This window comes from Halichoerus grypus, chromosome 5 (assembly GCF_964656455.1).
Source record: "Halichoerus grypus chromosome 5, mHalGry1.hap1.1, whole genome shotgun sequence".
Taxonomy (NCBI): domain Eukaryota; kingdom Metazoa; phylum Chordata; class Mammalia; order Carnivora; family Phocidae; genus Halichoerus; species Halichoerus grypus.
In genome coordinates, this window is record NC_135716.1 from 86505043 (window position 1) to 86528762 (window position 23720).

At 45.5% G+C, this 23720-nt stretch overlaps 4 non-coding genes across 4 annotated transcripts; 1 reads left to right on the forward strand and 3 right to left on the reverse strand.

Annotated features, from left to right (window-relative positions):
- Positions 1-1147: 1147 nt before the first annotated feature.
- Positions 1148-1219, reverse strand: TRNAH-GUG (transfer RNA histidin (anticodon GUG)). The gene has a single exon. It is a non-coding gene; the product is annotated as a tRNA-His (tRNA).
- Positions 1220-1776: 557 nt separating this feature from the next.
- Positions 1777-1850, forward strand: TRNAN-GUU (transfer RNA asparagine (anticodon GUU)). Its single transcript has one exon. It is a non-coding gene; the product is annotated as a tRNA-Asn (tRNA).
- Positions 1851-6388: 4538 nt separating this feature from the next.
- Positions 6389-6461, reverse strand: TRNAV-CAC (transfer RNA valine (anticodon CAC)). The gene has a single exon. It is a non-coding gene; the product is annotated as a tRNA-Val (tRNA).
- Positions 6462-18531: 12070 nt separating this feature from the next.
- On the reverse strand, positions 18532-18605 carry TRNAN-GUU (transfer RNA asparagine (anticodon GUU)). The gene has a single exon. It is a non-coding gene; the product is annotated as a tRNA-Asn (tRNA).
- Positions 18606-23720: the final 5115 nt, after the last annotated feature.

The window sequence follows — 23720 nt, forward strand, 5'->3', positions numbered from 1 at the left end:
AATTGGAGGTGCCTCGTAAAACATAAAGGCTAAAGGCTAAAGGCAAAAGCAGTTTTTGAGGATACTTTGTGACTTGGTGGTAGGCAGAGATTTACTAAACAAGACCCAGGAAAAAATATGTATATATAAAAAAGACATGACAAGTTAGACTTCATCAACATTAACCATATCTTCTCATCCAAAGACGCCCCCAAGACAGTGAAAACAGCAAGCCACAGACAGGGAGAAAATGTTCACAAAACCTATCTGACAAAACAAGCAAGCAAGCAAGCAAACCCCCAAACCTGTAACTATAAGGTGCAATGAGCTCCTTCAAACTGACAATTCAAAAAAAAAAAAAAAAAAAAAATTCAGACAACTCAAGTTTTTTTTAGATGGTGAAAAGACACGAACAGATCCTTCGGAAAAGAAGATACCCGAGGCCTAGAGAGCACCTAAAAGAGAGCTCGATATTTTTAGCCGCCAGAGAAATGGATGTTAAAATCACATGGAGAGAGCACTACTCCCAGCAGCACGACTCAAATGATAAGGATAGGAAACACCCAGTCTTGGCAAAGGTGTGGAAGGAGCACAACTCTCAGTGGCATCCCGATGACTACCATCTGGCGGGAAGTGGCTGCCGACAGGCCTTTTCCAATCCCTGAGGGTATGCCGCGAGTACTAGAGAGGGTGCTGTGATGACGACAAGGAGGACAACAGCCAAGGACTGAAAAAGTCCCCCGAAGCAGAGATTCCCAGGAGCCAAGGTTCGAGGCGCTCAGCGGGTCTATGGAGGGGCTGTCACTTATCCGATGGTCTTTGAAGATCCTTAAGGTTTTTTTGAGGAACACAGAGACGCCGTTTCCCAGCAACGCCGGCCCACGAGGCTCCTCGCGGGACAGTTGGGGACTCAAGGACTTGTCCTGGTTGGGAGCCGCGCTGAAGAGAAGCCATTTCGTTCAGTTGACTTGCGCTCAGAGTCAGAGCGGAGGAGGTCCCCGGGTTAAGGCCGAGTGGAGTTTTCCTTTCTTTCGGGGGAACGAAGACGACCTCCCGGCGCCCAGCGGCCAGCGGGAAGCAGGGCTCTCTGGCCCCCAGGTAAGGGGCGCAGCCGCGGCGGGCTTAAACCCGAAGCAAAAGGGGAGGGGCGGCGAGCGCCCGGGAGCACTGCCGTGACTCGGATTCGAACCGAGGTTGCTGCGGCCACAACGCAGAGTACTAACCACTATACGATCACGGCGCGCCACCCTCCCGGCGGCAAGCCTGGTCGTCGCTCCAGGACTCTTGACGCAATGTCGTTCCAGTTACTGCGCTGTTTTCTTTTCGGACAAACCGCAGGTACGGGCGCTGTGCTCTCTTCCCCGCCGGCTCTTCGGATTTTCCTTCCCTTCCTCTCAACTCTCCTACGCGGTAAGGACAAAACCACCACAAAAACCATTCTCCGGTCCCCCAGTCCGGCCGGCGCCTCTGCACGGCCGTCCTGGGAAGTCTCCTTGTCCCGTCCACGCCTCCCCCGCTTTCCCTTGCCGCCTCTTGGCGTTTGCCCCCTTTTGACCGCCCGCACCTCCCCCGCTCTCCAGCTTCCCCCACACGGACGGCGGCCGAGTGGAGCGAGCGGAGCGCCAGCGGCGCCGAAGGGCGGGTGCCGGCGGACCAAACGCGAAGAACGGTCCCGGGAAGCCACCGGCCTTCAGCTCCCCTCGGGCCCCAGTCGCCTCAGACAGGAGGCGGGTGGCTCCCCCTGGCGTTGAGCGCGTGCTTGCTCTCTACTGGGGTGTGGGCGGGGGCTCCCCGAAGGTCTCTGTGGCGCAATCGGTTAGCGCGTTCGGCTGTTAACCGAAAGGTTGGTGGTTCGAGCCCACCCAGGGACGAGGTGGTTCCTTTTAGAAGGGACAAGACAGAGTGTCGTTTGGCACGTGCACAACAGGAGGACCGAAGCCAAGATCAGAAGGCCACCAGGGCTTCTGGAGGGGGAGAGCTCTGGAGGAAAGCAGGTCGCCGGGAATCCGGAAGTCCTCGAATGCCTTTTAACAGTGCAGTTTCTGCCACCGTGCGTTTGTGCCAGTACTTATTTAACCCTTTCCTTATACTCTTTACATTCGGTTGATTCTAGAGTTTTATGGTTACAAATACTGCTGTCGTCATCGTTCTCGTACTTGACTAGTATTTCTACAGGATAGAGTCCTGGAAGAGCAATTGCTCTAACACAGTGGTCCCATGGTTTTTATATGATCCGCTTCTGTCCCTTGTTGGCTTATTAGCTATAACTCTTTCTTTTGTTATTTCAGCCACTGCTTTAGGCTTCATAGCCGCATACACGTGCAACTTACCAGCCTCCCTCCAAGGGATCTCCTACCTCTTCACGTTTCTCCCCTGCCCGCCTTTATGCTGTAGCTCTCGTGCGTTTTACTTTACTTTGCGTGTTAGAAACCCCCAAACCCATCCTTACTACTTTGGTTTCATCTGCCTCGTGTTTTTAAAGAGACTGAAATAATAAGAAAAAAATCTCATCTGTCTTCCCATGCGGTTACCACTCTGTTGTCCTTCATCCCTTTGGCTACACGCAGATTCCCATCTGGTATGGTTGTCCTTCTTCCTGGAGGACTCCTTTAACGTTTCTTGTAGTGTGGGTCTGCTGGTGATGTAGTCTTTCAACATTTCGATGTCTGTCAATGTCACTCACCTTCATTTTTGAAAAAAGCCTCTTTTGGAGGGGACATCCTCCTTGACTTTGAGGTTGCTCCAGTGCCTTCTCACACTCCTTCCCACCAGAAAACTGTAGGTACCATGCCTTTTTCCTCTGGCCGCTTTGCAGATTTTGTTTTCTTTTTCCATGGATTTGAGCAATATAATTAGGATGTGACTAGATACGGTTTTCTTCATGTGTCTTGTGCTCATTCGTTGTGTTCATTTGGCTCCTTGGATTGGTGGGTTTATAATTTTTATTATGATTGGAAATTCTTCTGTCGTTGTTTCCTCAAAAATTGCTTCTTTCCCCCCAGTCTTTTCAGGGACTCCAATCATTCCTTTTTTTTTTTTTTTTCCCCAATCGCTCATATCTTTTAAAGTTGCCCTATCATTCACTGATAGCCCTTTCCTTGCTGGAGCAGATATCGCATGTGTTTTTTACACTCACCGATATCTCCTAAAGGTTCACTCCTCTTAACCTGTTCCAGCAGCCACTCTAGCTAATGCCTAAAAATGGGCAGCAGCACTATATTAAAGGTGTTTTATGATTTCTCTCCTAATTAGAAATGCTCTAGGCTGAGATGATAGGTACATTAATTAACTGAATTTAGTATCATTGGGAGAACTTAAAGATCACAATAGATCTTAAAATTGCAAATGCCCCTGACACATAATGGAGAAATGCATGCTGGGATCATATATGATACCTAAAAAGGTTTACCCCCCAGGATTGTAAGAATAATTGAGTCACTATGATTTCCAGAATTGTAAGACTTAATCTCCATTAAAAATATCATATGATGTATTTATCTTACTGAAACACATAATTTCATGTTGTATAAACTCTTAAATAGTATTGGATTAAACTGTGTTTGTTGGACCAGTAAAACCAGTATAGGAGATTTAGGCAGCTAAGGGTCACTGGGATTTTGAAGAGAAAATGAACCCAAGACTTGTATAAACTGGAATACTACCTACCAATATTTTCTACAGTATTCGAAAATCTAGAAGACAACATAAAGCAGTTTTTAGATCAAAGTTATTAAACCAGTCTGATGCACACAAGGAGTCCTCTTTAGAAATACGACATGATATAAACATGTTCTATGCCATTATATATAAATTATTTAAATCCTTTAAAGTGTTTTAAAAATACTCAAGACTCCACTTGATTTTTTTTTCTTGTACCTGGCACCGACACCACTAACCGATCTCAGCTAAACTGTTTTTGTTTTTTGTTTTTGTTCTTTTCCCTGAGTTACAGATTCAGCAAGAAAGGAAGTGGGATGGGTGCCTGGCTGCCTCAGTTGGTAGAGCATGCATCTCTTGATCTCTGGATTGTGAGTTCCAGCTGACACACCTTGGGTGTAGTGATTACTTAAAAATAACATGAAAAGAAAGTAAGAAAGAAAAAAAGGAGAGAGATAAAGAAAGAAGGGAAGGAAGGCAGGAAGGGAAGGAGGGAGGGAGGAAGGGAGGGAGGGAGGGAGGGAGGGAGGGAGGGAGGGAGGGAGGGAGGGAGGGAGAGTGGGAGGGAGGAAGGAAGGGAGGAAGGAAAAAGGAAAAAAGAAAAGAAGGAAGGGAGAAAACCCCATCAATGGCATCAATAGCATCCTTGGACCCCCACTGGGGTCCTGGAAATAGAAGGTCAGGCACTTCCTCACTTCGGGGAGAGGCACAACTGAATACAAACTTCAAATTGCCTGTGTCGGCTTGGACTCAGACTGGAGCCAGGACCAGCTCAAGGCCAGGACAAGGTAAGACTAAGCACCATCATCACAGGACAGCCACCTACCTGACAGCATCAACACAGACAACTCTGAAAAGCTCTTGAAAACTTCCCCCTTCCCTTTGAAGAATTTTCCACCTGCTGCCCTCATCCTCCCACCATAGGAAAGGATTCTTCACTTTTTGCTGGGCCAGGACCCTCTAAGATCCCTGCAGGGCACAGAGAGTCGGGAGGGCAGGAGCTAAGGGGGCAGCTGCACCTCCCTGAAGGGTCTCTCCTGGGGTGGGGGGTTCTAGAGCTCAGGCTGACCCTGGACCCACTGCCTACCAAAGCCACCAGAAGGAGTCCAGAGGGCAGGTGGTGCTGGGGGCATGACAACCTCAACGAGTTCCTACAAGCACAGGGCACACCTGGCCTGCACCATCTGGGAGAGGCAAGTAACACTCGGCCTGCCTGAAGCTTCTCTAACAGCCTGAAGGCAACAGGTGTCTGGTTCCTGAAGGGACAAGAGGGACCTCCTCCAGAGGACAATGTCCTCCCCTGGCCTTGGAGGAAAGGTCCTGCAGAGGCTGGTTTTGACGGACATCGCCCAAGGAAAGGAGCAACAGTGGCCCAGCCAGTTACCTTGAGATGTCTGCAGGGTACTTTCAAACATATATATGGAGAGAGAGAAAGTAAATGTGGGCAAATGCTAACTGGTGCACTTAGCTGAGGGATACAGGACGTTACCACTCCTGCAACTTGTTTTGTATGTTTCAAAGTGTTTGTTTGTTTGTTTGTTTTAAAGGAGTGATAAAGTCAAGTCCCAGGTTCTCTTTAGATGAAAACCCTTGAAGTGAGACTTTAGGTTTGTGAGGTGAATGGAGGTGAGCCGCTGCCCTGGCTGCTCATCCCAGCTCTCCTCTCCCAGCCAGGAGATCACAAGGACCCTGAGTCTGGACCTCTGGTATTTAGGGACTCAGCGTAGAGACACTTCTGCGCATGCCCGTTGCTGTACACCACACTTACCGGGATGAAAAGGAAAATCCTAAGTAAGGTGACAATGCCAAAAGGTCTCCCTGATTGGGAATGGAACCTGAGCCACAGCGCTGAAAATCCAAATCGGATCACACAGATCACCAGGAGTCCACACAGGATCCCTGCTTTGGCCCTTGCAGGTGAAAACCCTGAAAGTAAAGGTTAGATTTCCCAGAGGGACGGAGCAAAAGTGGGGGCGATTCCCAGCGGCCCAAGGCTCCCAGCCCTTGCCCCGCTGCTCATCACCTCTCCCAGCCTCAGAGGCGCTTTGGGCTCTGAGGTCTGACCCCAAGGTAACTGGCCTGTGCTACATTCTAGTCGAGCTTTAGCCCTGTGTGCGGCAGAGCCAAGGCCACGCTCTCTGTCCGAGCCTCGGTTTCCTGGTGAGTGCGGGGCGGACTTGGCTCGCAGCGGGTGGGGTCCCTCTACTTCGGGACCCGCCAGCTAGCTCAGGGGCTCTCCTGTTGCTGGCACCTGCGGGCTCATTAGGAGGAGCCCGAAACTCTTCCTCTACGAGTCCCAGGCGCAGTTGGTTTTCCTTTGCTCTGTGGGGCAAATGCACCCGTTGCGCCGGCGTGCTGGGGTCGGGAAAGCCACGTGTGCCCCGCCGGGGAGACTGGGTTGGTGTTCAGAGCCACGGGGCCCGTCCGCCCGGACAGCGGATTGAGGCGCCAGGGGAGCAGCTCAGGGGCTTTCTGGAGGTAGAGGAAACCTGCAGTGGGCCTGGTGCCGGGAGCCCTCGTGGGCCTGACGAACTGGCTGTGCGCTGCTCTCCGCTGAGACTCGCCGCGGACGAGCGAGGCCAGGCTGTGAAGTGCCGAGCAGGCTTTCAGGAAGCAAGGGAAGCGCAGTCTTGCTTTGTGTTTGGTTTTCTGAATGGAAAATGGGGCTGCGCCCGCCGAGGCCGCCTTGGCTCCAAGGCTCCTCCTTTGTGTTTTCACCAACAATAGAATAGAACTGGGGGCAAAAGGGAGCTGTTTCCGCCCGGTTTCGAACCGGGGACCTTTCGCGTGTGAGGCGAACGTGATAACCACTACACTACGGAAACGGGACGGGTGGCGGGTCTCGGGCCGGAACCCTGAACACCTTCGCTCGTGCCACCAACTTCTTTCCAAGTGCGAAAGGCCGCCGGGAGCCCCCGCGACGCCTCAGGGAAAGGGACCGCAGCCCCCGCGCGGCGCCGCCTTAGGCTTCCGCGTCTCCCCGCAGGAGGCGAAGACCCGGGGGCCCTCGGCAGTCTGGCTCCGGGATCCGCACCGAGCGCAGGGTTTCCAGATCCGGAACGACGGCCCCGGTGCAGAAGGCGCCCCGCCGACTCCCCAGCTCCCGGAGGGGGCCGGTCAGGGGCGTCTGAGCCCCCAGGCGCCCCCGCCGCCCGGCCGTGGGGTCACCCGCCCTCCTGAGCTGTCGGCGGCCCCTTTCACCGCGGGCGCGGTCGGTGCTCTCGGCTCGTGGCCGCGGCTCGGCGCCGGGAATCCTCCCAGGAACCGGAGGACGCGCCCTCCCCGGCCTCCCGCCTGCCCCGCGGCGCCTCACCCGCGCGCTCTTCCTTCGCGGGCCCTTGGGCTCTGCGCTTCTGCGCCGTCCTCTCGGTAGAGGGGCGTCTCTTTGGTATCCTCCGGGCAAAAGCGGTCCCTCCGGTTCCTGCCTGGGCTGCTTTCAAGCCACTGACAAGAGGCCTGTGGCCATGACCATCGAACAGTGTCCAGTGAAATCCAGGCCATGGAACGGCGGGATGAAAAGGAAGCGCAAGAAACCGTTCTTAGTAGCACAGACCCCAAGAGTGACAGAGCCATGACTGGGGAGGGAAGGTCTATCCCTACCTGGCGTTTATCAGTGATTCCTGGGTGGGCTGCCTTGGAGCCTCTGTGTGGCTGAATAGGCTGGTGGGGACACTTGGTGTGACCCCAGCCACATTCACAGAGGCTTTAATATTTGGAACAAAGTGAAGACGAAAAGCCTAGAAAAATAGATTTTTAAAGTTGCTTTCCCTCTCCCTCCCCCATTCGAATGAGTATGAGGTTACTGTGTGATACTGATTGCAGTGTAATTAAAGCACAACTACTTTCCTGATACTTGGCAGTTTCTCGAAAATGTAAAAAATATACCTACCCTGTTCCTAGTAATATTGCTATTTACTTCCTGAGAACAATGAATGCCTACATCCCAAAGAGGCTTCTACACAAACGTTGGTGCGATGTCATTTATACTAGGCAAAGCTGGATAAAACCCCCATGTCCATCAACACATGTCTATACCCAAACCCTTGTATACTTTTAGAATGGATTAGTACTGCGTAGTAAAAACATCTAAACTATGGATAAGGCAATAACGCGGACAACCCCCTCCAAAAGTGTGTTCAGCAAAAGATGACCACCATAAAGACATTTTTGAACACCTAAAACATATGCATTTAAACGTACCTATCTGATACTCCTGTGTGATCCCATTCCCAGGAAGGATCCGCGGAGAAGAGTGGTTCCCTCTTTGAAATATTTTGCCAAGAAACTTCCTGGGTTGATGGAAATACATGGGTCTGTCTGATAGTCACAAGGGTTTAGACCTTTATCACATTTCACTGTCTACTTTCTATTTTTACAACCTTAACATCAAACATGAAGTTAATTAACAGTGTCTTTGAATGACAGATTAGACCAGATGGACATAACAGATAGATATATACAGCATCGATAAAGAAAGTTAATTATTTTTTAAAACCTGAGAATTCCCAAAAGGTTGACTCATTTTAGTTCTAGTTAATATTAATTCAATAAATACTACACTAAATATTTAGTTCAATATTTGTTTCATATGGACACAAATAAGTTACTTTCATGTATTCTCTAAAATCTATGCAAAAGACTGATACATTAGAACCTCTTACATTTCCTAGACAATGCTAGAACTCTGGAACACCTCATTTCCATTTACTCACCTCATTTTTGAGTGTTTCACATTAATTTTCTTTCAACATACATTTTGAATTCATAAACATTATTATTATTATTGTTTGTATAGTGAGATTTATTTGACTTAGTCACATGTTTAACCTATCCACCCATTGCTCTTCATTCCTACCTTCATTTTCCACATTTCCCTTGTGGCCGGTTAGCATTTGCCTGAAGAGTTACCTTTTGCATTTCCTTTAGTTAGTGTCAGCTGCTTATGTGGTAAGGTCTTCACTTCCTCTTGAAAGATACTCAGCCAGGGGTTAGCAGCACCAATAGGCTGGAAATGATCTTGCTCTAGCCCTTCCCTGAGGTCTTCTTTTTCATTGTTTTTGCTGAGAATTCAGCTCCCAATCTTTGGAAGATGTAATGGGAATTCGCCCCCTTCCCCCAATCCGGGTGCTGCTATGATTGTTTTCCTTTGTCTTTGGTGTTCAGAAGTTTGGGGGTGTGATTTTCTTGTCCTTATCTGGCTTGAAGTTCATTGATCTTCTTGCACATGTGGTTGGATAGGTCATCACGATTTTTCCGTAATTGTCCGTATTATCTTTCAATATAGTTTCTGCCCCACTTTCTGGCTCCTCCAACCTCTGAGACTTTAATTATACACGTGTTAGGCCTTCAGGACAAGGCCCATATCTTTGTAACACTCTTTTTTCTCAATTTCTCTTGCTTTTAGCTCTCTATGCTTAAGTCTGGAGAGTTTTTTTCTACTTCTATATTTCCAGGTTAATAATCTCTCTTCCAAACTGCTATGACTTTTTTAAAAAATGTCAGCTATTACATCTTTTATTTCTATTATTTTCATCTGATTTTTAAAATTGATTCTATTTCTCTGATGAAAATTTTTATCTTGTCATCTACTTTCTGGACAGCCGAATCATACCACTTTATCTTTTTAAAAAATTGGAAGTAACTTTTAAATATTTTAAGTAACCTCTCCACCCAATGTGGGGCTTGAACTCACAAGCCCAAGATCAAGAGTCACATGCTCTACCATCTGAGCCGGCCAGGTGGCCCTAAGACCTACCACTTTAAGTTCCTATCTGATAACTCAGTATCTCCATCACCCATGAGTCAATTTCCATGGTTTGCTTTTTTCCCCCTCTTGCTTCTCTTCCCTTACAATCCTAGAATATTGTGATTGAATGATGACCCTGTTGTGTGAAGAATGATAGCCTGTTTGGACGATGTCGTCTTTCTCTGAAGATTATTCACCCTCTCCCCCAGCAGGCAGCAGAGGAACGGATCACCTCCAATCCTTCACTACGCTGATTTGCAGCTTGTTTGCACTCATGGGAAGACTCAGTCTACAGCTAGTTTGCTCAGGCTGCTGTGCTGTAGACGGCTAGGGCTCCCACCTGAGACCTTGGCATGTTTCCTCAGGCCCCTCCTCTTCGATGAACCCTGAACTTCAGTCTGTATCTCCTTAGCCCCATGGTAGTGCTGCAAATTCCACTCTCTTTCAGCTACACTCTGCTTGCCTTCATAGCCTCCTACGTGCACATAGCTTAATTTGCAAATGTATCGAGGGGGAAGTTCTGTCCCAAGCATCCAGCTCATTCAACCCACTCCAGGATCTTGGCTCCTCAAGTCTGAATCCTTGGACAGCTCCACACGTCCTACCTCCTTCTCCTCTTTCTCTGTCCAGATCTATGAAATTCCTTAATGTGTGGCTGTTTTCTCTGGCTCTTAGTAGCCGCCCTCTCTCCAGTTTCTCAATCTCTTGTTCCTGCCAAGAACTGGCAAATGCCCTGAGGGGGAAAAGCTAGAAAATTAGTTTTATTCCATTGAGTTTCTCTTCCGTCTTCTCTTCTCTGGAACTGAACTGATAGCTCTCCAAAGACTTCAGACAGAATTCCTTCCGTTCAGACTTTCTTTCTTTTCAGGGTGAATGCTGGTTTGCTACAAATACCCCACCATCACTGAAAGATGAAATCTATAACTTCCAGATAAATTATATTTACTCCTTTTTTTCCTTAAAGGGATCACTGGTGCATACTTGAAGTTTTCTTAGAATACTAGGGATAAGTCTGACTGGATGATAGTAAAAGCTCTTGCTAGAAGCATGTGCAATAGACTGTCTACCATGAGCAGAACAATCATCATGCCTGTCCAAGGTGCAAGGATTTGATGAAGCTGGAACCAGTTCCCTGCTGCGCTATCTCCACTCAGTTAAATCACTATCAAAATTACCAAGTAACCAGTTTTCCAGGTGCTGGTCACTAATATGGCGGAGAAGAGGCCAACCAAACCATTTAACACTCCTTTATTCTGAGGAATGTCGAAGGTCAGCAGTGGTACAGTTAGAAGTGGAAACCAAAGTCTTAATGATCATACTACTTCTCAGAGCTTCACTGTGTGACCGGCACACAGTTCCTCGGTGCTGTACCGTGTGCAGCGTATCTAGTGCACGTAACAACCCTGAGAGTGTGTAGGTCATGACCACCCTTGTTGCAGACGAGAACACTAGGGCACTGAAAGGCTGAGCTGACTTTCCCTGGGCCCGAGCCTGGTGATAGTGAGAGCCAGCACTCAGAGCCAGGCCGTCTCCCTCCAGAGCCCCTGTGCCTGGCCATCATGCCAGTGCTCACTGAGAAGACTTTACCGAAATGTGCCTCCCCTCCTTCTTGCTTAACCTCCCTGATCTGGGGGGGAAAAAAAGAGAAGATTCAAAGTAAAGCCTACAAAACACTGAGGACTAATTGATGAAATAAAGAAGAAAGAGCACACAGAACGATTTAGTCTTCCCCAGAAACACACTCCGAGGTCCCAGGGATGATGTAATCACATCATCAGAAGTGTTTATGAAATTTTGATTCTTCTTAATGGTCTGAACAAGGAAGTTCCCTAGAGAGGTTCGCAAAAAAAAAAAAAAAAAAGGTTGACTGTGCCTTTTGTGTTCAAAGTGCAGAGAGACCGCTGAGCATTCTTGCCTACCCGACTTAGGGCAAAAGGGAGTGCTCCTGGAGTGACAAGGGAAAGGGAGGCTAGCCCACAAAAATGAGACAGAATCATGCTTTTCAAAGTTCATTAGTGAACACAGCACTTCCATATTTGGCCACATCCACGTACCTTTATCATCGATTAGCTAATATTTTCCATACTTTGATTTACATCTTTTACATAGTCAATTTATTTTTAAAGTTAACTGTATATCAGCATCACAACTGAAATACCAGTAGGAACTGCCACAAACAGGATGTAAGTCTAATATCACATAAAAGGAAAAAATCGTGTTGTTATAGTTCGTAACAGAAGTAATAAGCGAGCCCAGGAGCCTCCACAAGCATTCCCTTGAGGTGTGGGCAGGGGCAGCCTTTAGAGTAACCTAGAGCAACGCTGGGGCTGGACTGATCAATGCAAGACCCTGGTCATGCCTGGTTTACCACTGCCCTGCAGTAGCCAGGGCATGGAATGGTTCCTCTCTACCAGCCCAGAGAAAACAGGAAAGTCCTCCTCTCCATTATAGCTCAGGGAAAGCGGAGAGATCATACAGACACAGGAGCTGCTGGTCCTAGGGATGTCCTAGATGCACTAAAATGAATCTAATGCTAAAGGAAAAGTCAGGACCTTGAAATAAACAAATCTTATGTGTAACTGACGTGCCAGATGAATGAGCCAGATGTGCAGTTTCAAATGCGGAGGCCACTGGACTCCTACAGCAATTGAGTGCTTGAAATGTGGCTAGTGCTGAGAAACTGAATTTTCAAATTTGTTTTTTTTTACTTCATAATTAAGTTTAAATAGCTACATGTGGCCAGTGGCTACAGTATAGGGCAGCACAGGTTAGAGAATAACCATCATACCATAAAATCATCTGCTTTATTTCTCTGTAGCAGTAAACAGATTAATGACACCTCACTTTTAATAACAATTCTTTTTTTTTTTTTAAAGATTTATTTGAGAGAGAGAGAGAGAGAGTGCACACACAGGAGCAAGTGTGGGGTGGGGGGCGAGGGAGAGGGAAGGAGAGTCTTAAGCCCACTCTGTGCTGAGTGCAGAGCCCAACAGTTCACGACCCTGAGATTATGACCTGAGCCTAAACCAAGAGTCTGATGCTTAACCCACTGTGCCACCCAGGCAGCCCCAACAACAATTCTGAATGGCTTTCTTCAGCTGCCTAGATACAGCTGAATGTCAGTTCAACTCCAGGGGCCATCTCCCCTGCTGCCTCTGCTTCCTCATCAGATCCACACACTTTCCCCAAGCAAAGGAACAAATGGGAGCCTCAGCCAGTCCTGCTCTCTCACAGGTGGGGTCTCGGTCCCTTGGATGGTCATGGGGCTCTACCCAGGTGGTGGCTTCACGCCGTTCCCCACAGGTTTGACTGATGTTGCTGAAGCACTGTTGTACAACCAACGTCGTACACTGCAGAAGTTTCCTTGTTTTTGAAAGTTCCTGGGACAAGAGCATGACTCCAGACTCTGGTTGCAGGAGGTCACACAGAGCCATGCAATCTCTGTGTGGATTAGGTGATGCAGGAGTAAAAAGAGTCATGTCAGCCATTGTGGGTCTCTGGTAGAATTTTTGTCCCATCCCCAGGACACTGCGTTTGATTCCCAAGAGCAGCGTTTTTACTGAATTTTGCAAAGCTAATTTCTCTATAGCACAGACAAGACTGCGGAACAAGAATGGAAGTCATAGAAGCAATGGCTTTACTGGTCATTAAAGAGTAAAGACAAAGTTCTGAGGTAGGACTTAAATGGTGATGGTGAGGTTTTGACCTTCCATGGGAGCCAGAAGGCCAAGCCCAGCAAAGCTCTGGCACCTTAGGGGCTTTGACTCTGGTTACCAATACCTTTCATTCCCCAAGTCTGTCCCAGAGAGTGAAAGAGCATCCTAGACAAAGTGAAAACACAACAGGTCTCCCAGATCCACCAGAAGCTGAGGGTGGGACACAAAGGACCAGAATGGAGAGTGACACAGAGAAAATGACAACGGGTGTGTTGACCATAAGATAACTGGGAATTGGCTTTATTTAAGACTAGAAAGGACCTGTCTTCGGATGTTTCAAGGGCCACATTTTCCATAGAAGCTTCTCCACCCCTGAACATATTTCAAAGCTAGCTATGATGTGTATACAGAGGTTAATATGAAAATTTTATTTCAATATCAGTAGTAAAGAGACTTTGAATGAGTTATCTCACTCAAGTCGACTTATAGAAATGCAAACAGTTATAAGAATGTTGTCACTAAACAAAGAGAAAAACAGGATTTAGAAAAGAGACAGAAACAAGAGGAGAAAGAAAAAACCCACAGAAGGCTTGAGAATATTTTGGTTTTGTTTTCCTTTCCTTGGTAAACGGATGAGCTGAAAGCCTGCAAACAGCTAGTCTAGACAGTTCATTCTGGTGAAGCTGCCTAACTCATCAGGTCAATATTTTTGGCTATTTGTGAATGCTCCCAGAAGTTCTTGAAAGTATAGTTGTGGGGTGAATGTGGTGACTCCCTGCCCCGCCCACCCAACTTTCTGTAATACCTGCCAGGGTCCTTCCCTTGGCATCTCTTAATGAAGCCTAACTGAACTACTTTCTCCATCAGGATTTCTCAACTTCACCACCACCCCTGTTGAGTCATAATTATTCTGAAAAGAGCCAATTTTGTTCTCTGCTTGACACACCTTTAACAGTTGGATGTCAGCTTAAGGTAATGGCTGTGAGCAATACAGAAGTAATTAGACAGCAGATAGCAGAGGAAAGCCAAAAATCCGAGGAGAGCAAAAAATATCACAACAAATAGTTTCAACTTACTTTGCCCACTTGCCTCCGCCAAACCAGAAGAAGTATCAACTTCACTTTAGCATAGCCAAGTGGCTTTAAACGTTTTCAAACCAAGGCCTACTAAATATAAAGTACAAAACGTGTACCACTAAAAAACCATTACCAATGTAAGCCAACCCGAACAAGCACTGAGGTAGTACCAAGTAAAGTACAGAACTTTAACAGACCACAGAAATCTTCCTCATGACTTTTCCCACCCAAGAGCTCACAGAGTCATCTCCATCCCAAACCCCCACACCACACTGCCCCCCACTTCTATCAATATATGTTAATTTTTCTTGGCCTTTGCTTTCACAGACATTGAAAGAGGAGAGAGGCATTGGTCTGACTTCTTTCACTCAACATCATGTCTGAAATTTATCCATGTTTTCCATGTAGTTCTTGTTTCCATATTCCTTGCATGAATTATGTCTCAATATATTTATTCTGCTCTTGCACATTTGAGTTGGTTCCAGTTTAGGATATTATGGATTTACATGAACATTCTTTTATATGTCTTTTAGTGGACATATACATTTCTCTAGGACAGCCCGTTTTAATGGAAATATAATGCCAGTCACATATAATTACAATTTTTCTAGTAGATACATTTTTAAAACGATTTTATTTATTTATTTGGGAGAAGGAGAGCTAGAGAGCACAAGTGGGGAGAAGGAGAAGCAGGCTCTGACGTGGGGCTCGGTCCCAGGACCCTGGGAGCATGACCTGAGCTGAAGGCAGCCACTAAAACCACTGAGCCACCCAGGCACTCCATAGTAGATACATTTTAAAAAAGTAAAATGAAAAAGATGAAATCTATTTTAATATTGTACTAGACCTACTATATCAAAACTATTGTCATTGCAACATGTGATACTAACAACGTTTCAGGTGTTCAGTAGCTGAATGTGGCTTGAACTTTCATATTGCACAGCACAGGACTAAGGTATGTAGCTAAAAGTCGAATTTCTGGGCCACAGTATATAACCATGAATGCATGACCCTTAGTTGACACTGCCAATTTTTTTTTCCAACAGTTTTGGAATTTATTTTTACTCTTTCCAGAATTAAGAGATTCCAGTGCTCCTCATCTTGTCAGCATTTGGGATTGTCAGTCTTTTTAAAAATTTTTTAAGTCAGGTTTATAGAGATGTAATTTACACACAGTAAAATTCATGAACACTAGATTATGCTAAATTCTTTGCAATGATATCATTTCTTCACAAAGCTGGATTTGGGTGGTTGCTGTGATAAAAAGCAAGCACCACGCAAAGAACAACAACAACAACAACAACAACAACAACAATGTGTGACAAGGAATGAAGTTTGAGAAGGTCTGAGAAGCCGTGCAGTGCACAACACCAAGGCATAAGATTTTGAAATGTCAGAACACTGAAAACAACAAATTACTCTGTTAAATTTTTGCAGCGAGTCTAGAGAACCTGTACGAATATCCACAGCACCACCCACATACCCACAATATACAGAAATATATATGTGAACCCAGCAAACAATAGCATTCCCCAAGTAAATACCAGAAAATACCGACCAGAATCCTCAGGACAACAGGCAATCAAAAAGTCTCACAGGCTAGATTAGTTGTCATCTATGACCTACCAGGGACTAGAGATCCCTGTCAACTACCACTCATCAGAGATTAGCCCCAGGAATTTACTTCATAAAATTAAACCACAATCACACACTGATGGCCACTGATAGGAGAAAATAATGATGCACAATGAGAGAGAGAGAGACAGAGAGAGAGAGAGAGAAGAGTTTTCCAATCACCCCACTTAGTATGGAAAAGGCAAAGATCTTTGTTCACTTTCTGCTCATGAGATTCAACAGAAGAACTAAGCCAATAGCACTTAATGGTCCAGGTGTGCAGGAAGAGCCGGTCAAGGCAGGATTCTATTGGCTCCCATGATATGTCTCAGATAGGCTAATTTTTATGGACATAGCAAAAAACCAAAAACTGTCAAGGAATACTATAGAGACAGTTATCTGCATGCCAGCTCACCATTGCATAGCAAGGAGAACAGGCATCAGAGATTGTTTTCATCAAATAAAAGCAAAACCAACATTTATTTTTTAAAGTTTTATTTAGTTAAGCAATCTCTACAGCCAACATGGGGCTCAAACTCACGATCCAGAGATCAAGAGTAGAAGGCTCTTTCAACTGAGCCAGCGAGGTGCCCCCAAATTTATTTTTAAAAAGAGGAAAAGCCATCTGGAGCCAGAGAGACTTTTCTCCCCTTGCATAAGCTACTTGGCAGGAAGCAAAGCCATCACTCTGAGCAGTCTGCCCTAAACTTAGCTGACTACAGAAAACAATGACAGTGATTGGAGGACTCTGTATTCAATGACTGCATCCTGAAAGGTTAGCCGTCCAACATATGCAACAGAATGTTTCTGTGTAATGTTCACGATGTCCCTGTGTTGTACCTGCCCTTTAGTTAAGTCAGGAGGGCAGCATTTCCCTTATCAGAATATCATAGGGGCGCCTGGGTGGCTCATTCCTTAAGCGTCTACCTTCGGCTCAGGTCATGATCCCAGGGATCGAGCCAGAGTCCTGGAATCGAGCCCTGCATAGGGCTCCCTCCTCGGCGGGAAGCCTGCTTCTCCCTCTCCCACTCTCCCTGCTTGTGTTCCCTCTCTCGCTGTGTCTCTCTCTGTCAAATAGATAGATAAAAGCTTAAAAAAAAGAAAAAAAAGAATATCATAGAGATTCAGAAAGATTGTTGTCTTGGCAAAGAAACGAAGAAAGGGACATGGACAAGCTGGGAAATAAATTGGAATATAATTTTTAGGCACTGCTTCTGTGGAAGGCAAATTTGCAGGATTTCCTAAAATTAGAATCCTAGGAATACTATAATATAGTAGTTGCACTTCCAGTTCTGTACACTATAAAAATACCTGCACAGGTGGCCAAAGGTATGTGTACAAGAATGATGGTTGCAGCCTATTCAGAATCATAAAACCATATAACCGACTTAATTGCAAAAGCAATATGAAAGAGGTTAAATAAATAGTACACATACTATAGAAGAAATGCCTCTGTCAAAAAAATGCAAAGGATAATTATGATGAGGATTCCACTGATCAGGACATTATTGATAGAGCAATTACCAAATCCAGGCACTTCCTGGGTACAGGTTACCCCTGTTGGCCTCATGCTACAGATGAAAAAACTGAGGCACATCAACACCAAATGTTGGCGAAGATGTGGAGCAACAGGAACTCTCATTTATTGCTGGTGGGAATGCAAAATGGTACAGGCACTTTGGAAGACAGTTTGGCACTTTCTTACAAAACTAAAAATATTTTCTTAATATAGGAGCCAGCAATCAGGCTCCCTGCTATTAGCCACAGGAGTTGAAAGTTTCACCCACACAAAAACCTGCCCACCCATGCCTATAGCAGCTTTACTCACAATTGCCAAAACTTAGAAGCAACCAAGATGTCCTTTAGTAGGTGAAGGGATAAATGAACTGTGATACATACAGACAAGGAAGTAATACTCAACACTTAAAAGAAATGAGCTGCCAATCCTTGAAAAGACATCAAAGAATCTTAAATGTGTATTACCACGTGAAAGAAGCTGATTTGAAAAGGCTACATTGTATGATTCCAACTATATGACATTCTGGAAAAGGCAAAACTGTGGAAACAGTAAAACGATCAGTGGTTGCCAGAAAGGGGGCACAGAGGTTTTTCAGGGTAGTGAAAATACTTTGTGTGATACTCTAATGGTGAATTCTTTCATGATACATTTGTCCAAACCCACAGAATGTAGAACACCAAGAGTGAACCGCAAGGTAAACTATAGCCTTCGGGTGATTATGATGTGCTAATGTAGGTTCATCAGTTGTAACAAATGCAGCACTCCAGTGGGGGATGTTGACAATGAGGGAGGCAATTCATGTGGGGGTGGAGGGCAGGAAGTAGGTATGGGAAATCGCTGTACCCTCCCCTCAACTTGCTGTGAACCTAAAACTGCTCTAAAAAATAATAGTCTTAATTTTAAAAAAAGTAAGCACCCTTAAGAACAATCTTCCCAAAGTAAGCAATTTTGAACAACGAATGCAAACAAATTTAGACTTTTCTAAAATTGAGTCACAAAAGTTTAACTTATTCATCCAATCTTTAAGGGCAGAATAAAAAAATTTACCCCACCAGAACCTGGGTTCTTCTGTCTGAGGAGTTCCTGTTTAGGGGTATAAAGATGATAGGCCAGCTGATATTCTGAGAGAATGAAGTTGGGGAGGTGGGGTGGGTGGGTGTTATTTAAGAGTTAGCTGATGTGAGGTGATAGGACCCAGAATCCAGTAACTTCGATTTTAAGTGAGGAAATCTGCACGTGATAAACAGAAGGAAAGACGCCGAATTGAGTTAAAAGCCAGGCACACGTCCCTGGGTGGGCTCGAACCACCAACCTTTCGGTTAACAGCCGAACGCGCTAACCGATTGCGCCACAGAGACCCGTTTCCCGTCGTTCCCACCTCCTTAGGTAGTAAGTACCTGCTAACCTCCTGGACGTGCCACCCGCTAGATAAAAGGAGTTCCAAAGCCTTGGAAAGCCGGAAACCAGGATCGTAGTCGACGCAGCGTGTTCATCAGGTGAAGCCCTGCGTTGAGCGAGTCTGAAGACAAAAGGGCAACCCAACGGTCTCGCCCCATTTGCTCCCCACCGCCTCAAATGCTAGCGTCTCCGCGGTCTGAGGCGAGTGGGCTCCACAGGAAGCTGCAAGTCGGTGGGCTCGCCTGATTTGGCACTTGCCGTTTCTCCGCCTTCACCAGACCGCCCTTCGTCGCCACTTCTCCTCTTGCCCAGGACGCAGGTGCGTGCTGGAGGGGCTGGGAAGGATATAAGCGGTCGGAAGGAGAGCATTTGTCCACCATGCAGTGATGTCTTCGTGGCTGGAGGGGTGCTTCCGCTGCCTTCTTCGGTTTCCTGTGCCAAGCAGGGAAACTCTACGAGGACAGTGGTCATGGTGATGGTCGCTCTTGTGTCTCGTCGCCGAGAACAGGGTCACAGATGCACCAGGACCCTCTCCTGAGACTTGTTGAATTCCATTGTCGTCTTTAGCTTTGGGGCCCTCGACGAACTGAAGAACCCCGTGAATGGAAATAATCAAAAGCTTTTCAAATGGAAATTTCTTTTTTCAAACTTCTCAAACTTCTAACAGTTCATTGCGCAGCATTCCCAGCGGGGCAACAGGAAAGGCCTACGGCGGGCCGTGCGCACGCTGGAGCTCTGCGCGCCCAGCCCCGCCGCACGCGTGCTCCGCCGCTCTGTGGGGGTGGGCGTGGTCGCAGGCCGCCTGAAGGTGGCGGGAGGAAAGGGAGGCGCAAGGGCGCAGAGAAGCTGCGGAGGCACGTCCCGGGGCAACAAGACCTCCTTAGGCGGCCTGCGCGGCGGTCAGGGCCCGATCCTGGAGAGAGCAGAATGGTTCTTTTATCGTAGCTGAATGAGGAGGAAGGAAGGAAAAAGAGAACCCGAAAGAACGAAGACTGCGTAGACCTGTAGCTCTCTTAAAAAAAAAAAAAAGAAAAAAAGGCACCAAAATATTACGAAGGCTGTTAGAACGACTTAGAGCACAGCGGTTGCCAGCCGGCCCGTGGCTCTCGGTCACTGCGTAGTGTTTAGTACTCTGCGTTGTACTTGTAGCAACCTCGGTTCCAGTCCGCCTCAAAGCCGTGTCTTGGTTGTGGCGAGGGTCACAAAGCTGCAGGATCTGCGCCACTTGCCCGCGGCTCGAGAGCACTGTTTCCCGTGACTCCGGAGCTCTGCGCTGAGAAAAGGGGAAACCGCACGGTGCACGTTTGAGTCACAGTCATCTTGAAATGCTGGACTGCCCCATGTCTGGAAGGAGGTGAGGGAGGTGCCACCTTGTGTTGATATCTTTCTAAAAATGGTGAGGCTACAGCAATTTTTCTGGTTATTTCAAACATTCAGTGGGGCCTTTTCAGACCAAAAAAGAAAGGAGATGAAATGAGAGTTCGCACTCCAACTGTATACTTTAAATAAAATCTAACAAATAAAATAAAATCTAAACTTGATAACATTTCCCCCGCCCCAATTTTTTTTCGAACAGTAAATGATTGAACATAAGTGCACAAATCTTAAGTGCAGAGCCCAGTGAATTTTGCTAAAAGTAACTGGTATCTAGATCAAGTTAGGGAAAATTTATATTAGTCCAAAAATTTAGAATTCCTTTGCAGTTAAGAATCTGAAAGGTGGAATGAAATGGGGTCACTTGCGTGAAGGGGTTTTAAAATGGAGCCAGGAAGCCATTAAGGAGATGGGCTTTTATGCACGTCTCCACTGGGTAGAACCAGGAACTTTTGAATTGCGCCAAACCCCAAATATTACAAGGACTGAGCCTGAAAACCTGTAACTTGCCACAGGAAAAGACTTTGCTTAGTGATAGCCTTAGCAATCAATCATAGCCAGTCAAGATTAGCTTTCTGCCATCAACATTCTAAGTGTGGAAAAGTCTAGCTAGGGGCGCTCCAGTGGCTCGGTGGGTTAAGTGTCAGATCCAGGATCTGAAGGTCGTGAGTTCAAGCCCCTCGTTGGACTCTGCATTCCACGCTTCGTGGAGCCTACGGGGGGGGGGGTGAGAAAGGGGTGAAAGTTCTCACTAAGCAACTACTTAGGTTGCTGTTCAAGTGTGTGTGTGCGCCAAATTGCAGTTCTTTGATCTCAGTCTTGCTTAATTATTGCCTCCTGACAATTTTAGGTTGACATGCCTGCTGTCAGAAGCAGGACCTGAGGTGACTTCAGCACAGCAGGGCCGGTGTCCCCTGGAATCCGGTGTGGTACCCATAGAAGACTTCTGTGCCACGGATTGTGTATGGAGAGCCTTACACTTGCACTGTGAGTCCTCTTAGGTACCGACCTCCCTCCTTTTGGTTGAGGTTGTTGCCTTTCTTAGGGATCAGGTGGGTGACTGCCCAGAGAAATGCCCATTATGCCATGGAGGGTTTTCACTATTGAGGAGTACTCTTTTGTTTCAAAAGGTGGGAAAACATGTGATTCCCTGTGTTTTACAGCAACTGTTAGATAATTTAAAATTGCAGTGACCATTCCAGGAAACCTTTGGGGTACCCTTAAAAAAGAGGATTCCAAACTTCTCTGAGACAATGGAATGCATTCCTTGAATGGTATACAAAGGACAAAATAAGTCCAAAACAGCCCTAAAAGGTTCCTTACACGGCATGCGAATAATAATAATAATAATATTTTAATAAAAGACTTTGGTCATGTGAGCAGGTAACCTTAAATTAGTCTGTCTGCTAGAAACATAATTTGGATCCAACTATTCTTTTGAGCTTCCTACCTGAGACATAACTAAAATTTAAAAACAAACAGACTATAAGATCTCTGTATTTGTGTGTATATATGTATGTTATACATATGGTATTTTGCTACCTTAGGATAGTATTGCCAAAATTAATTTGTAAAACACTTCTACTTAATTGGCTTAAGGAAAATCAAGTGCTTATAAATTAAGTATTCCTAAAGTTCTCAGAAATAGAATAAAGTCTAACCCAAAAGTCTTTCAAGTTCATATAATCTAGGATAATCTTTGATAAATAAAAGCTAATTCAAGTTTGTTGGTTTAATAAAAACAAGAATATCTTCAGAGTTATCAGCATTAAATATAATGCAGATAAACAACTTCTTCTACCTGGGTTTACTAATCAAATAAGCTCATGTTATCTTTGTGTTACAAAATTTGTCAACCAAAGAAGGAACTTAAAATGATGATTAGTTGGGGCACCTGGGTGGCTCAGTCAGTTAAGCTTCTAACTCTTGATCTCAGCTCAGGTCTTGATCTCAGGGTGGTGAATTCAAGCTACACATTGGGCTCCACCCTGGGTGTAGAGTCTACTTAAGAAAAATGATGGTTAACTCTTTAAAGTCTAATCCAAGTATAATTGTTAAAAACAAATAATTTAAATAAATATGAATAAGATCAAAGTTTGTACTGTTAAACTAATGGATATTCATTGAATATCTAAATCATTTCCAAAAAAGATAAACATTAAATGCTAAACATAGTTTATCTAGTTTTGGCTTTTAATTTTTACCAAAAAATTATTATGAGAAAGAATATATCTCAAAAATTTTGAAATGTTTTTATGTTTGCTAATATACTACAGGATGCTAATTTATGATAGTTCACAATTACCTGCTTCTTAATAGTCACTGAAAAGCAAAGATTACAAAAGGTCAAAAAGGTTGGAAAAGGAGCTAAAAATACAAATGAATCAAAAAGAAAATGTCAAAACACTTAGAATAATAAGCATACATTAACTCTGCATATGCCATGTGCATTGACGCTGAGAGAATGCAGACAAGGGAGCAGGTGCACCTTTGGAAGAGAAGAATCCGTGAACTTTCATAAGAGCTTTCTCCTACTGTGGAAGGATTTATTGTAAATTCTGGTTTTTCAAAACTGTGGTCACAGACCATTGATGAGTTATGATGAACAATTATTTAAGTAGAAAATACAAATATTATCAGTATCTGTTTATATAGATGAATGGATGATATATGTATCTTCAATTTTATCTATAATTTATAGATTTTATTATAGGTGTATTTATTATCTATATATGAATAAAAAAAATTTTATTAAAAAAGTAGAAAGTAGAGTACACGCATGGCATATACTGAAAATAGGCAATACATGGCAGTTTATTAAACTTTTACTTCAATTACTTATATGGTTTTATATGTGTATGTGCTGAGACATAATACACAGAATATCTCTTGCTGTGAAATGATCCAACATGTTTGAAAGCCACTGCTTTTATACAACAGTAAATTGAGCAACAAAGGGTCTGTGTGGCCAGGGAGAAGGCCAATACAAGAACAGCCATCCTTTCTGTCCTGTACATGCACAGTGGTCACTCCTCAAAGCCAGGCTGCAATCACTCTTTGATGGGCTCATATTTTGTTGCCTTGTCTTTTTTTTTTTTTTTAAGATTTTGTTTATTTATTTGACAGAGAGAGACACAGCGAGAGAGGGAACACAAGCAGGGGGAGTGGGAGAGGGAGAAGCAGGCTTCCCGCAGAGCAGGGAGCCCAGCGTGGGGCTCGATCCCAGGAACCCTGGGATCATGACCTGAGCTGAAGGGAGACGCTTAAGGACTGAGCCACCCAGGCGCCCCTGTTGCCTTGTCTTTTAAGATTTATAGCCAGGCAGCAATCTTTGTTTAAAAGAACTTCCCCCTTTTCAATCTTAAGCATGAATGCTGCTTGACATAGCTTTACATCACAGTTCAGGGAACCAGTGGCACCCGGAGCAAGGAATCTTCTTGTGTTTGGTTACACAGCTGTGATCGAGGCCCGCTTTCGCTTCTTGAGAGCTTTATGCTTAGCCTGGCCTCTGCACCAGTCACATGTTTTGGCCCTCACAGGCCTCCCTCCTGGGTTTTCTGCGGGGTGCAAAAGCCCTGCTGTGCGGCCAGGCTTTGCTTGATTAGCTACTGCACAGATCCTGGGGCTGCTTTCAAGTGTTGTTGCCCCAGTACAGCGAAAGGGATTCTAAATGGTTTGTTTCCTGTCTAGATCCAGGCTCA